This window comes from Oncorhynchus kisutch, unplaced genomic scaffold (assembly GCF_002021735.2).
Source record: "Oncorhynchus kisutch isolate 150728-3 unplaced genomic scaffold, Okis_V2 Okis07a-Okis12b_hom, whole genome shotgun sequence".
In the NCBI taxonomy this organism is placed as follows: domain Eukaryota; kingdom Metazoa; phylum Chordata; class Actinopteri; order Salmoniformes; family Salmonidae; genus Oncorhynchus; species Oncorhynchus kisutch.
Genome location: NW_022261984.1, coordinates 3,660,540 through 3,673,711, shown reverse-complemented (window position 1 = coordinate 3,673,711; position 13,172 = coordinate 3,660,540). Strand labels below are relative to the sequence as shown.

General features: G+C 50.6%; 1 non-coding gene and 1 pseudogene across 1 annotated transcript; one reads left to right on the top strand and one right to left on the bottom strand.

Moving 5' to 3' along the window:
• LOC109886544 (E3 ubiquitin-protein ligase DTX4-like) overlaps positions 1-11,775 on the bottom strand; it is a 43,180-nt pseudogene extending 31,405 nt beyond the window's left edge.
• A 1,226-nt stretch (positions 11,776-13,001) lies between these two features.
• trnat-ugu (transfer RNA threonine (anticodon UGU)) lies at positions 13,002-13,074 on the top strand. The gene has a single exon. It is a non-coding gene; the product is annotated as a tRNA-Thr (tRNA).
• The last annotated feature ends 98 nt before the right edge of the window (positions 13,075-13,172 follow it).

The following is a 13,172-nucleotide window of genomic DNA, read 5'->3' as shown; positions in this document are numbered from 1 at the left end:
GACAAAGCAGGGGAAGGAGAAGAAGAGGACAAAGCAGGGGAAGGAAAAGGAGAAGAAGAGAAAGCAGGGGAAGGAAAAGGAGAAGAAGAGGACAAAGCAGGGGAAGGAGAAGGAGAAAAAGCAGGGGAAGGAGAAGGAGAAGACAAAGCAGGGGAAGGAGAAGGAGAAGACAAAGCAGGGGAAGGAGAAGAAGAGGACAAAGCAGGGGAAGGAGAAGAAGAGGACAAAGCAGGGGAAGGAAAAGGAGAAGAAGAGAAAGCAGGGGAAGGAAAAGGAGAAGAAGAGGACAAAGCAGGGGAAGGAGAAGAAGAGAAAGCAGGGGAAGGAGAAGAAGAGACAAGCAGGGGAAGGAGAAGAAGAGACAAAGCAGGGGAAGGAGAAGAAGAGACAAAGCAGGGGAAGGAGAAGAAGAAGAGAAAGCAGGGGAAGGAAAAGGAGAAGAAGAGGACAAAGCAGGGGAAGGAGAAGAAGAAGACAAAGCAGGGGAAGGAGAAGAAGAAGACAAAGCAGGGGAAGGAGAAGAAGAAGACAAAGCAGGGGAAGGAGAAGAAGAAGACAAAGCAGGGAAAGGAGAGGACAAAGCAGGGAAGGAGAAGAAGAGGACAAAGCCGGGGAAGGAGAAGACAAAGCAGGGGAAGGAGAAGACAAAGCAGGGGAAGGAGAAGACAAAGCAGGGGAAGGAGAAGAAGAGGACAAAGCAGGGGAAGGAGAAGAAGAGAAAGCAGGGGAAGGAGAAGAAGAAGAGAAAGCAGGGGAAGGAGAAGAAGAAGACAAAGCAGGGGAAGGAGAAGAAGAAGACAAGCAGGGGAAGGAGAAGAAGAAGACAAAGCAGGGGAAGGAGAAGAAGAAGACAAAGCAGGGGAAGGAGAAGAAGAAGACAAAGCAGGGGAAGGAGAAGAAGAAGACAAAGCAGGGGAAGGAGAAGAAGAAGACAAAGCAGGGGAAGGAGAAGAAGAAGAGAAAGCAGGGGAAGGAGAAGAAGAAGACAAAGCAGGGGAAGGGGAAGAAGAAGAGAAAGCAGGGGAAGGAGAAGAAGAAGAGAAAGCAGGGGAAGGAGAAGGAGAAGACAAAGCAGGGGAAGGAGAAGGAGAAGACAAAGCAGGGGAAGGAGGAGGAGAAGAAGAGAAAGCAGGGGAAGGAGAAGGAGAAGAAGAGACAAAGCAGGGGAAGGAGAAGGAGAAGAAGAGACAAAGCAGGGGAAGGAGAAGAAGAGACAAAGCAGGGGAAGGAGAAGAAGAAGAAGAGACAAAGCAGGGGAAGGAGAAGAAGAAGAAGAAGAGACAAAGCAGGGGAAGGAGAAGGAGAAGACAAAGCAGGGGAAGGAGAAGACAAAGCATGGGAAGGAGAAGGAGAAGAAGAGACAAAGCAGGGGAAGGAAAAGGAGAAGAAGAGACAAAGCAGGGGAAGGAAAAGGAGAAGAAGAGACAAAGCAGGGGAAGGAGAAGAAGAAGAAGAGACAAAGCAGGGGAAGGAGAAGAAGAGACAAAGCAGGGGAAGGAGAAGAAGAGACAAAGCAGGGGAAGGAGAAGAAGAGACAAAGCAGGGGAAGGAAAAGGAGAACAAGAGACAAAGCAGGGGAAGGAAAAGGAGAAGAAGAAACAAAGCAGGGGAAGGAAAAGGAGAAGAAGAAACAAAGCAGGGGAAGGAGAAGAAGAAGAAGAGACAAAGCAGGGGAAGGAGAAGAAGAGACAAAGCAGGGGAAGGAGAAGAAGAGACAAAGCAGGGGAAGGTGAACGAGAAGAAGAAGAGACAAAGCAGGGGAAGGAGAAGAAGAGACAAAGCAGGAGAAGAAGAAGAAGAAGAAGAGACAAAGCAGGAGAAGAAGAAGAAGAAGAAGAGACAAAGCAGGGGAAGGAGAAGAAGAAGAGACAAAGCAGGGGAAGGAGAAGAAGAGACAAAGCAGGGGAAGGAGAAGACGAGACAAAGCAGGGGAAGGAGAAGAAGAGACAAAGCAGGGGAAGGAGAAGAAGAGACAAAGCAGGGGAAGGAGAAGGAGAGACAAAGCAGGGGAAGGTAAACGAGAAGAAGAGACAAAGCAGGGGAAGGGGAACGAGAAGAAGACAAAGATGTCTGCTAGATCCCTTCTAAAAGAAGAGCTGTGGTTTCTAATGATCCTCCCCCTCTCTTCATCTCTCTCCCTCTTTCCTCATTTCTCTGTGTTCTAGTCTGACTGACCTCAGATGATCTTCTACACAGAAGTCCTCTCCTCTCTCCTCTCCCCTCCTCTCCTCTCCCCTCCTCTCCCTCTCCTCTCCTCTCCTCTCCTCTCCTCTCCCTCCTCTCCCTCCTCTCCTCTCCTCTCCTCTCCTCTCCTCTCCTCCCTCCTCTCCCCTCCTCTCCTCTCCTCTCCTCCTCTCTCCTCCTCTCTCCTCTCCTCTCCTCTCCTCTCCTCTCCTCTCTCTCCTCTCCTCCTCTCCTCCCTCTCCTCTCCTCTCCTGGCTCTTTTCTCCCTCTCTCCTCTCCCCTCCTCTCCCTCCTCTCCTCTCCTCCTCTCTCCTCTCCTCTCCTCTCCTCTCCCCTCCTCTCCTCTCCCCTCCTCTCCTCTCCTGGCTCTTTTCTCCCTCTCTCCTCTCCTCTCCCTCCTCTCCTCTCCCCTCCCCTCCTCTCCTCCTCTCCCCTCCTCTCCTCTCCTGGCTCTTTTCTCCCTCTCTCCTCTCCTCTCCCCTCCTCTCCTCTCCTCTCCCCTCCTCTCCTCTCCCCTCCTCTCCTCTCCTGGCTCTTTTCTCCCTCTCTCCTCTCCCTCCCCTCCCCTCCTCTCCTCTCCCCTCCTCTCCTCTCCTGGCTCTTTTCTCCCTCTCTCCTCTCCCCTCCTCTCCCCTCCTCTCCTCTCTCCTCTCCTCTCCTCTCCCCTCCTCTCCTCTCCTCTCCCCTCCTCTCCTCTCCTGGCTCTTTTCTCCCTCTCTCCTCTCCTCTCCCGCTCCTCTCCTCTCCTCTCCCCTCCCTCCTCTCCTCCTCTCCCTCCTCTCCTCTCCTGGCTCTTTTCTCCTCTCTCCTCTCCTCTCCCCTCCTCTCCTCTCCCCTCCCTCCTCTCCTCCTCTCCCTCCTCTCCTCTCCCTGGCTCTTTTCTCCCTCTCTCCTCTCCTCTCCCCTCGCTCCCTCCCCCTCCTCTCCCCTCCCCTCCTCTCCTCTCCTCTCCTCTCTCCTCCTCTCCCCCTCCTCTCCTCTCCTCTCCTCTCCCTCCTCTCCTCTCCTGGCTCTTTTCTCCCTCTCTCCTCTCTCCTCTCCCCCTCTCTCCTCTCCCCTCCTCTCCCTCCCTCCTCTCCTCTGCCTCTCCTCTCCTCTCTCCTCCTCTCCCCTCCTCTCCTCTCCTCTTCCTCTCCTCTCCCTCCTCTCCTCTCCTGGCTCTTTTCTCCCTCTCTCCTCTCCTCTCCCCCTCTTCCTCTCCCCTCCCCTCTCTCCTCTCCTCTCCTCTCTCCTCCCTCTCTCTCCCTCCTCTCCCCTCCTCTCCTCCCCTCCTCTCCTCTCCTCCTCTCCCCTCCTCTCCTCTCTCTCCTCTCCTCTCCCTCCCCTCCTCCTCTCCCCTCTCCCCTCCTCCTCTCCTCCCCTCCTCTCCTCTCCTCTCCCCTCCTCTCCTCCTCTCCTCTCTCCTCTCCTCTCCTCTCCTCTCCTCCTCTCCCTCCCCTCCTCTCCTCTCCTCTCCTCCCCTCCCCTCCTCTCCTCTCCTCTCCCTCCTCTCCTCCTCTCCTCTCCTCTCCTCTCCTCCCCCCCTCCCTCTCTCCTCCCCTCCCCTCCTCTCCTCTCCTCTCCTCTCCTCTCTCTCCTCCCTCTCCTCTCCTCTCCTCTCCTCTCCCCTCCTCTCTCCCCTCCTCTCCCCTCCTCTCCTCTCCTCTCCTCTCCTCTCCTCTCCTCTCCTCTCTCTCCTCTTCTCCCTCCCCTCCTCCTCCTCCCCTCCCCTCCCCTCCTCTCTCTCCTCTCCTCTCCTCTCCTCCCTCCCCTCCTCCTCTCCTCTCCTCCCCCTCCCTCCCCTCCTCTCCTCTCCTCTCCTCTCCCTCCTCCCCTCCTCTCTCTCCTCCCTCCCCTCCTCTCCTCTCTCTCCCCTCCTCTCCTCCCTCCCCTCCCTCCTCTCTCCCCTCCTCTCCCCTCCTCTCCCCTCCCCTCCTCTCCTCTCCTCTCCTGGCTCTTTTCTCCCCTCCCCTCCCCTCCCCTCCCCCCCTCTCCTCTCCTCTCCTCTCCTCTCTCTCCTCTCCTCTCCTCTCCTCTCCTCTCCTCTGGCTCTTTTCTCTCCCCTCCTCCTCTCCCTCCTCTCCTCCTCTCTCCTCTCCTCTCCTCTCCCCTCCTCTCCTCTCCTCTCCCCTCCTCTCCTCTCCCCTCCTCTCCCCTCCCCTCCCTCTCCCCTCCTCTCTCCTCTCCTCCTCTCTCCTCTCCTCTCCTCTCCTCTCCTCTCCTCTCCCCTCCTCTCCCCTCCTCTCCTCTCCCCTCCTCTCCTCTCCTCTCCTCTCCCCTCCTCTCCTCTCCTCTCCCCTCCTCTCCCCTCCTCTCCTCTCCTCTCCTCTCCCCTCCTCTCCCCTCCTCTCCCCTCTCCTCCTCTCTCCTCTCCTCTCCTCTCCCCTCCCCTCCTCTCCCCTCTCCTCCTCTCTCCTCTCCTCTCCTCTCCCTCCCTCCCCTCCCCTCCTCTCCCTCCTCTCCTCTCCTCTCCTCTCCCCTCCTCTCCTCCCCTCCTCTCCTCTCCTGGCTCTCTCCTCCTCTGTCCATCCTGCTGCTATATTGATGTTGTTTTGGACTGGAACTATTTACCCATCATTACACCACTGTATATAGACATAATATACCCTTTGAAATGTCTTTATTCTTTTGGAACCTCTACACTCACAATGTTCACTGTTCATTTCACTTGTGTTTATTATCTATTTCACTTGCTTTGGCAACGTAAACACATGTTTCCCATGTCAATAAAGCCCCTTAAGTTGAGATAAAGAGAAAGAGAGATAGAGAGAGAGAGTATAAACTACCAAAACAGTAAACAAGGACTTCACAATATGGCCGGCTCAACCTAGAAGCACAAAAACAAAACTCACATCGATTGATTCTATCTAATTTAACCTTCATTTAACTAGGCAAGTTAGTTAAGAACAAATTCTTATTTACAATGACGGCCTACCGTCAAACCCAGACAACGCTGAGCCAATTGTGCGCCTATGGGACTCCCAATCACAGCCAGATGTGAGGCAGCCTGGACGTCTCTTGCACTGAGATGCCGTGTCTTAGACCACTGCGCCTCTCGGGAGTCCCTTCTCTTTGTAGCCCTCCGACCCTCTTAGCCCAAACACGAGAGCCATCAGATAGAATGAAACACAATCCAGTGTGTGTGCGCGTTATTGCATATGGGTGCTTGTGTATGTGTGTGTGTCTGTGCACTCTTCATGCTTGACCCTGTGTGTATGTGTGTGTGTGTGTGTGTGTGCACTCATCATGCATGACCCTGTGTGTGTGTGTGTCTGTGCACTCTTCATGCATGACCCTGTGTGTGTGTGTGTGTACTCATCATGCATGACCCTGTGTGTGTGTCTGTGCACTCATCATGCATGACCCTATGTGTGTGTGTGTGTGCACTCATCATGCATGACCCTGTGTGTGTTGTGTGTGTGTGTGTGTGCACTCATCATGCATGACCCTGTGTGTGTGTGTGTGCACTCATCATGCATGACCCTGTGTGTGTGTGCACTCATCATGCATGACCCTGTGTGTGTGTGCACTCATCATGCATGACCCTGTGTGTGTGTGTGTGTGTACTCATCATGCATGACCCTGTGTGTGTGTGTGTGCGTACTCATCATGCATGACCCTGTGTGTGTGTGTGTGCGTGTGTGTGTGTGTGTGCGCGTGTGTGTGCGTGCGTGCGCGTGTGTGTGTGTGTGCGTGTGTTTGAGGCTTCTCTGCTCCTAATCCAAGGCCTACGTTGTGAAACACGCGGTGACTGACGGCACTCGAGAGGCCCTGGGGCCCTGAAGTAATCTGACACAGACTGTTGCACAACAACCTACTGAGTTGTACTGAGGGGAACGTTCTGTTCTACTCCCCCCTCCGTCTCTCCCTCTCTCTCCTCCTCCAACAACCTATTGGGCTGGGGAAAACCTTTCTGTTCTACCCCCTTCTCTCTCTCCTTCTCTCCCCTCCTCCCTCTCCAGTCTCTCCTCGCCACCATTCCCCCTCTATCTGTACTTCACCTCCACTCTTTCTCTCTCTTACCCTCCCTCCATCTTTCTCTCTCTCAACATTTTCTCTCTCCTCTCCTCTTTATTCCTCTTTCTCGCTGCCTCTTTGTCCAGTCTGGTTCTACTTAGAAGTGGCCTGTCCCTTGGGTCCTAGCTTAGAGCCTTTCACTTCTTTCCCCTCCTGAAAGAGAGACGTTTCAGGGTTGGCTTGTGTTTAGTTTACCTCCACCCCTTCTCCCCCAGGGTGACCCCGTGACCCCTGCACCCCTACCCGAGGCTTTGTGGGTGTCTGGGAAACGTGTCCCCTTCGGCTGGACCAGCTGGAGCAGAAGGCAGCTGGCTGCTTCTTCCAAGACCAGTGTGTGTGTGTGTGTGTGTGTTCTAAGACCAGACCCCCCCCTCTGTGCTTTCCTATCCATATATGCCTCAGAAGTACCTATGCCTCCCTGTCAATCTCATCTGTGTGTTTAGCCGATCCATCACTCTGTCTATCTATGTCTATCTGCCTGTTGTCAGCCTCTCTGTCTATCTGCCTGTTGTCAGCCTCTCTGCCTAGCTGCCTGTTGTCAGCCTCTCTGCCTGTTGTCAGCCTCTGCCTAGCTGCCTGTTGTCAGCCTCTCTGCCTAGCTGCCTGTTGTCAGCCTCTCTGCCTAGCTGCCTGTTGTCAGCCTCTCTGCCTAGCTGCCTGTTGTCAGCCTCTCTGCCTAGCTGCCTGTTGTCAGCCTCTCTGCCTAGCTGCCTGTTGTCAGCCTCTCTGCCTAGCTGCCTGTTGTCAGCCTCTCTGCCTAGCTGCCTGTTGTCAGCCTCTCTGTCTAGCTGCCTGTTGTCAGCCTCTCTGTCTAGCTGCCTGTTGTCAGCCTCTCTGTCTAGCTGCCTGTTGTCAGCCTCTCTGTCTAGCTGCCTGTTGTCAGCCTCTCTGTCTAGCTGCCTGTTGTCAGCCTCTCTGTCTAGCTGCCTGTTGTCAGTCTCTCTGTCTAGCTGCCTGTTGTCAGCCTCTCTGTCTAGCTGCCTGTTGTCAGTCTCGGACTATATCAGCCAACATGTCATTTCAACCATTATTCTCTAACTCTCCCACCACAACACCCTATGCCACAAGGTTGTGTTGGTGTGTTTACCAATGTGACAATTCGTTTGAGTTTGGGGTTTTATGTCTATGAGAGGGAGAGAGACAGGCGAGACAGAGGAGGGAGAGAGACAGAGGAGGGAGAGAGACAGGAGAGACAGAGGAGGGAGAGAGACAGGAGAGACAGAGGAGGGAGAGAGACAGGAGAGACAGAGGAGGGAGAGAGACAGGAGAGACAGAGGAGGGAGAGAGACAGGAGAGACAGAGGAGGGAGAGACAGGAGTCAGGGAGAAAAGAGAGGAGAGAGACAGAGGAGGGGGAGACAGAGAAGGGAGAGACAGAGGAGGGAGAGACAGAGGAGGGAGAGACAGAGGGGGGAGAGCAAAGAGCGAGAAAGACATATTGACAATGTGTTAGAGAGGGAGTCAGTGACTCAATCGGTGGTCAGAAGGGTGTGTCCTTTCACAACAGTCTGCCTGTTGTCTGACAGACAGTAACAGCAAATGGCTCAGTCGGCAAGTGCATCTCAGAATTACAAAGGGAATCTACTTTCTATTCACCCACTTCAGGTAGAAAAATATTTGCCTATGTTTGAGAAAACTCCCCTGAAGGCTAACGGCTCCCTGAAATGACAGCCAGACGCTAACGCTAGATGTTGAGTTGGTTGACGGCAGCTAGCCTGAAGGCTAACGGCTCCCTGAAATGACAGCCAGACGCTAACGCTAGATGTTGAGTTGGTTGACGGCAGCTAGCCTGAAGGCTAACGGCTCCCTGAAATGACAGCGAGACGCTAACGCTAGATGGGTTTTACCTTCCACAGGGCTCCTCAGTCGTCAGTGACAGCTGGAAACCCTTCAGTCTGGCTTCCCTGATTGACTATTAGCCCTGTGAACAGTTGGGAAGCTGCGTTTCCACATCCAGTAGCTACGGGGAATTACAGGAAGGGGATTTAAAGTCTAATAATATTTCAAAAAAAGTTGTTGAAGCAACAAAGTAATGGGAGTCTTTGACGGCACCATAGAAGCACTGTATCACACAGTGGTGGGAAAAGCCAGGACACGGAGAGAGGAGAAACATGGACACGTGAGGCTTAAAACCATCCCCACGGGGCGCGAAGCTCGTTTAGAGACCGCTTGGCTAGCGGTGAGCTGCGAGCTTCTGTATTCTCATGCGGTCTGTCTCTAGCACCAACGTTGTGAGAGGATGTGGGAGGGAGAGGTGTCACAGTGTCATTACAATCATCAGCTGTGGTGAAATAGCAGAGTGGAGCTACAAGGTAAAGAGAGATGTTTCTGTCGTTACTCCTCTCTCCCCCTTTCTTTCTCGTCCTCTCTTTTGTCTTCATCTTCCACTTCGGTGAACTTAGAATTGCTGGTACGCCCTCTACCCCGTCTCTCGACTCGATGCGCCCGAGTTCTACTCCTACAACTCTCTCCCACACTCTTCCCTGTGTGTGTGTGTGTGTGTGTGTGTGTGTGTGTGTGTGTGTGTGTGTGTGTGTGTGTGTGTGTGTGTGTGTGTGTGTGTGTGTGTGTGTGTGTGTGTGTGTGTGTGTGTGCCTGCGTGAATGTCTAGACCACAATAGAGGAACAAACATCTGTTCTCTCAACATCAACAAAGAGAGAGATAGATGGGCTTCCCCATTACCTCCCAACGACTCCCTCTCTTTCTATCCCTCCTTCCATCACCCTCTCCCACGTCCGAGCCTCTGACGCCGCTGGCCCCTACAGATCTGGCCTATTGACAAAACTAAAGACAAGACTAAAGAAATGAACAGGAGACAGTGTGGCTGAGACTATAGAGGGGGGGGGGGGATTCTCTGCTGTTTAAGCCTTGAAATATCACATTCTCTCTGCTTTCCCCTTACACTCTGGATCTGTCACAAAGAGCACCCTATTTCCTATGTAGTGCACTACTTTTGACTAAAACTAGCGCATTATGTAGGAAATAGGGTGCCCTTTCTCTCTCGCTACCTCTGCTTATCCCACCCAATGTCAGTCCCCACACAGCAGCTGCGTGCGTTAGATTCGGGGACTAGGGGGGAAGAATGTCTCTCGTAAGAGAAGCCAAGGCTCTGTGAGGTACAGCTGTCGTAGGTCATCACACTTTCACCCCATTCTGTCTGACAGGCAAGTGGAGGGTTTAACTCAGGGACCCAGTCAGGCCCTAGGAATATGGAACTGATTGTAATTCATTCTTAATTCTCATTCTATGACGGAATGGAACCAAGCTGTGAGCTCTAAGCTCCACCCCAGTGGTGAAGCAGTCTATTAGTTTAACCACATGCAAAACGAACTGAATTTAACACAGCCGTGCAGTAACATGAAGTAAAAACCAAAACAGACTGACAACTGAGCCGAAGATGTTTAAAAAGGCCTATGTAGAAGTAAGAATTCTGATAGGACTTTTGTCTATAACAATATATCCACTCTGGACAGACCGAGACACAGAGACACTCACTGGACATCACAGGAGGTTGGCGGGACCTTAATTGGGGAGAACTGGCTGGTGGTAATGACTGGAGCAGAATACTTGGAATGGTATCAAATACATCAAACACGTGGTTTCTCGTCTCTCTCTTAAGACCATCCAGTTTTGATTTCTATTTGCCATATATTTTAAACTGTGCTGTTTCACAAAAGTTCTCCACCTATATACATCCACGTGCCTTACACAAACAACACCAGGCGCGTAACAACACCACATCGGTATCCCCACAACAACAACAGCCATTCCCACCTCTAAGCTCTCGTCTTCTTACCTGTGTCCTGCCTGAACTGGTGCATCGACTGCAGGTCTAGGATGTAGGGCGAGAGGCGGTTGTCGACTTGGCCTAGCACGACGCTCCCACCTCGGGGATCGCTTCGTATCACCGCCTCGATGTGGTGGGAGACGGTCGGGCTGTAGGGCCGCCACCGCCCGTGTTCGTTGAGCCATTCCCACACGACCACAGCGGACGCATGGAGCATGGTGGCCCTGGAAAGAGAAGTGAGAAAATACTCCTCTGTTAGCAACCATGGTTTAAAAAGGAAGGCGCGACGTTGTGTTTACATCCGGAACCAGGCTAGACTTTGTTCATTTTGATTTGGCTACAAAGTAGCCTATCGCTGTTTATTGAAACGAGGATCGATGTCTCATCACTGATTCCAACATCACTTGGCTCAATCTAGCCTATACGAAGTCCCGTAGTTTCTAAGTTATATGGGCTTGTAGCTAGGTGATATCTACACACAAATACACGTCTCCCTAAATGAACAAAGAGGTTCTTACATTTAGTCAGCCGGCGACGTGCTAATGTGAAGGAGCGCAGCATCTGGGCACAAACATCCGTGTCACTTTCATGGTCGAACACGGAGAAATCGGATTTTATACCCGGTTGTGATGCCTTCATAAACCGTGGACAGGCAAAGAAACGGAGAGAGTGCTCCTGTTATTCTCGTCGAAAGCCTTGATTTTCAGTCACGTTCTAGCATAAAGAACTAAATCTTATAAATCCCTTTGGCAGAGTCACTTGTTGCGCAAGTGGCGAGACCAAGCTACACTTCTGGAGTGGCGAGAGAAAGGAGCTCCGTTCCAGTCGTTGGGGCGTCGTGTGTTGAACTGTTCCAAACTGACATCCAACACCCCTCTCGTAATAGACCTACCTACCAATACCCGTAACTCCCGGATCGAGCTTTCACAAATCTTTGAAACCGGCTGGACAGGTATATGCTACGCAGAGAGAACGGGTGTACAGTTGCATTCAGTACAATACAATTTCATTCACTACCAGGCACAACATGTTTGTGGGCGATTACTCAGCTCTTTGTGATCATTGGCTAATCATCGCGTCATTTTCCCTAGAAACAGTACATTCGGCCTATTGAACATGCTTATTACATATCATTACTGTAACTATGTATCGTCCCACGGGTGGGAGATGGGCTACATTAGGCTACAAGTAAACCAATTGTGTCAATTACTGTACACAACTACCTAGGCTAAGCACAAAAAAGAAACCATTCAATAAGGAAACGTTCCGGTATCTATATAGGTTTTTTATAGCCTCTCTATTGACTTGTCCAAGTTCAGAGAAAGACGACTTGTTATGATAGAAGTGATTATGATGTATTGTGACCATGGAGCATTTGGAACGCATGTTTACGCACGGGCTGGTCTTTTTTTAGAAACACAATCAAAACGCAAACAACAAATGCAGCATTGTATTCGTATTTGAAAATCACATATATTGGCCTATTCACTAGTTGCTTACGTTCGTTGCGTTGGAGGCTTGGTTTTAGAAATGGGTTCAAAACCAAGACTAACTATCCGCCCGTCTTCCACACGCATGTTTCTCATTTACAATCCTCAAGTGGCTTTAGTGATGGGAAAAAAATACGCCTTTTCATAAATCCATAAAATACAATTCAATTCAATTCCTGCGCGTATTTATTGGATATCGAATTCGAGTTCCATGGTGGAATTGATTCAGTTTTCCAGAGCAAATATGGGACATATTTGATGTCCTCTGGCTAACCATACGTATCCGTCTCTGTATTCCGAAACTGAATATGTTCCATTCCGGTGGCTGGTACCTCCGTTCTATTTCTATACCACGCCCAAAGCCATAGGAGGCTGTCTATAGCAAGCCAGTCATGTGCATTGAATTCCCAAAGTAGTAGTACCCCACTGGTGCAGATCTGCCCTGAAGTTATCCCAAATTGTAAATGCATTGGCAAACACAAAAATAGCAAGGTGTATAGTGTTGCCTTACAGGCTATGCCAACTGCAGGTTTATTTACTTGCGTGCCCAAGTCTGAAGTTTACACACACCTTAGCCAAATACATTTTCACAATTCCTCACATTTAATCGTAGTAAAAATCCACTGTTTCATGTCAGTTTGGATCACCACTTTATTTTAAGAATGTGAAAATGTCAGAATAATAGTAGAGATACTGATTTATTTCATCTTTTATTTCCTTCATCACATTCCCAGTGGGCCAGAAGTTTACATACTCAATTAGTATTTGGTTGCCTTTAAATGGTTTAAAACTTGGGTCAAGCGTTTAGGGTAGCCTTCTACAAGCTTCCCACAATAAGTTGGGTGAATTTTGGCCCATTCCTTCCTGACAGAGCTGGTGTAACTGAGTCAGGTTTGTAGGCCTCCTTGCTCGCACATGCTTTTTCAGTTCTGCCCACACATTTTCTATAGGATTGAGGTCAGGGCTTTGTGATGGCCACTCCAATACCTTGACTTTGTTGTCCTTTAGCCATTTTGCCACAACTTTGTAAGTATGCTTGGTGTCATTGTCCATTTGGAAGACTAATTTGCAATTATGTTGGTAACCAGTTTATAATAAGGCACCTCTGGGGTTTGTGGTATATGGCCAATATAACACGGCTAAGGGCTGTATCCAGGCACTCCGCGTTGCGTTGTACAGGGACAGCGGATTTTGGTCATATATCACACCCCCTCGGGGCCTTATTGCTTAATTATCCACTTGAGCGCAACAAATGATAGGCCACAAACAACTTCTGAACGGCTTGTTGACAAATGTCGTTTTTTGACGCCATCTAGTGGTTGAAGTTGAAAACACATTGCAATTCAGAATGCAGGATATTGTTGTTGTCTTTATCGTGTTGATTTAAAATACTGATATAAGGATGTTTTAACAATAAAATTAAATCGATCAATTGAGGTCTTTGTAAGCAACCATATATGTTTTCAGAATGCTTATAAAACTCTAATGAAAAACTATCAATGCCACAGTCAAAAACAGTCTGCGTTTCAGCCTCAACAGAACAGGGCTCCATAGCTCAGGGGTTAGAGCACTGGTCTTGTAAACCAGGGGTCGCGAGTTCAAATCTCGCTGGGGCCTGTACACTTTTATTTTTTTTCCTTTAATCGGATCAACACGTCGGTCTTTCACGTCCTAAACTTGGACAAGACAAAAAAAAAAACTGCCACGATGCATTA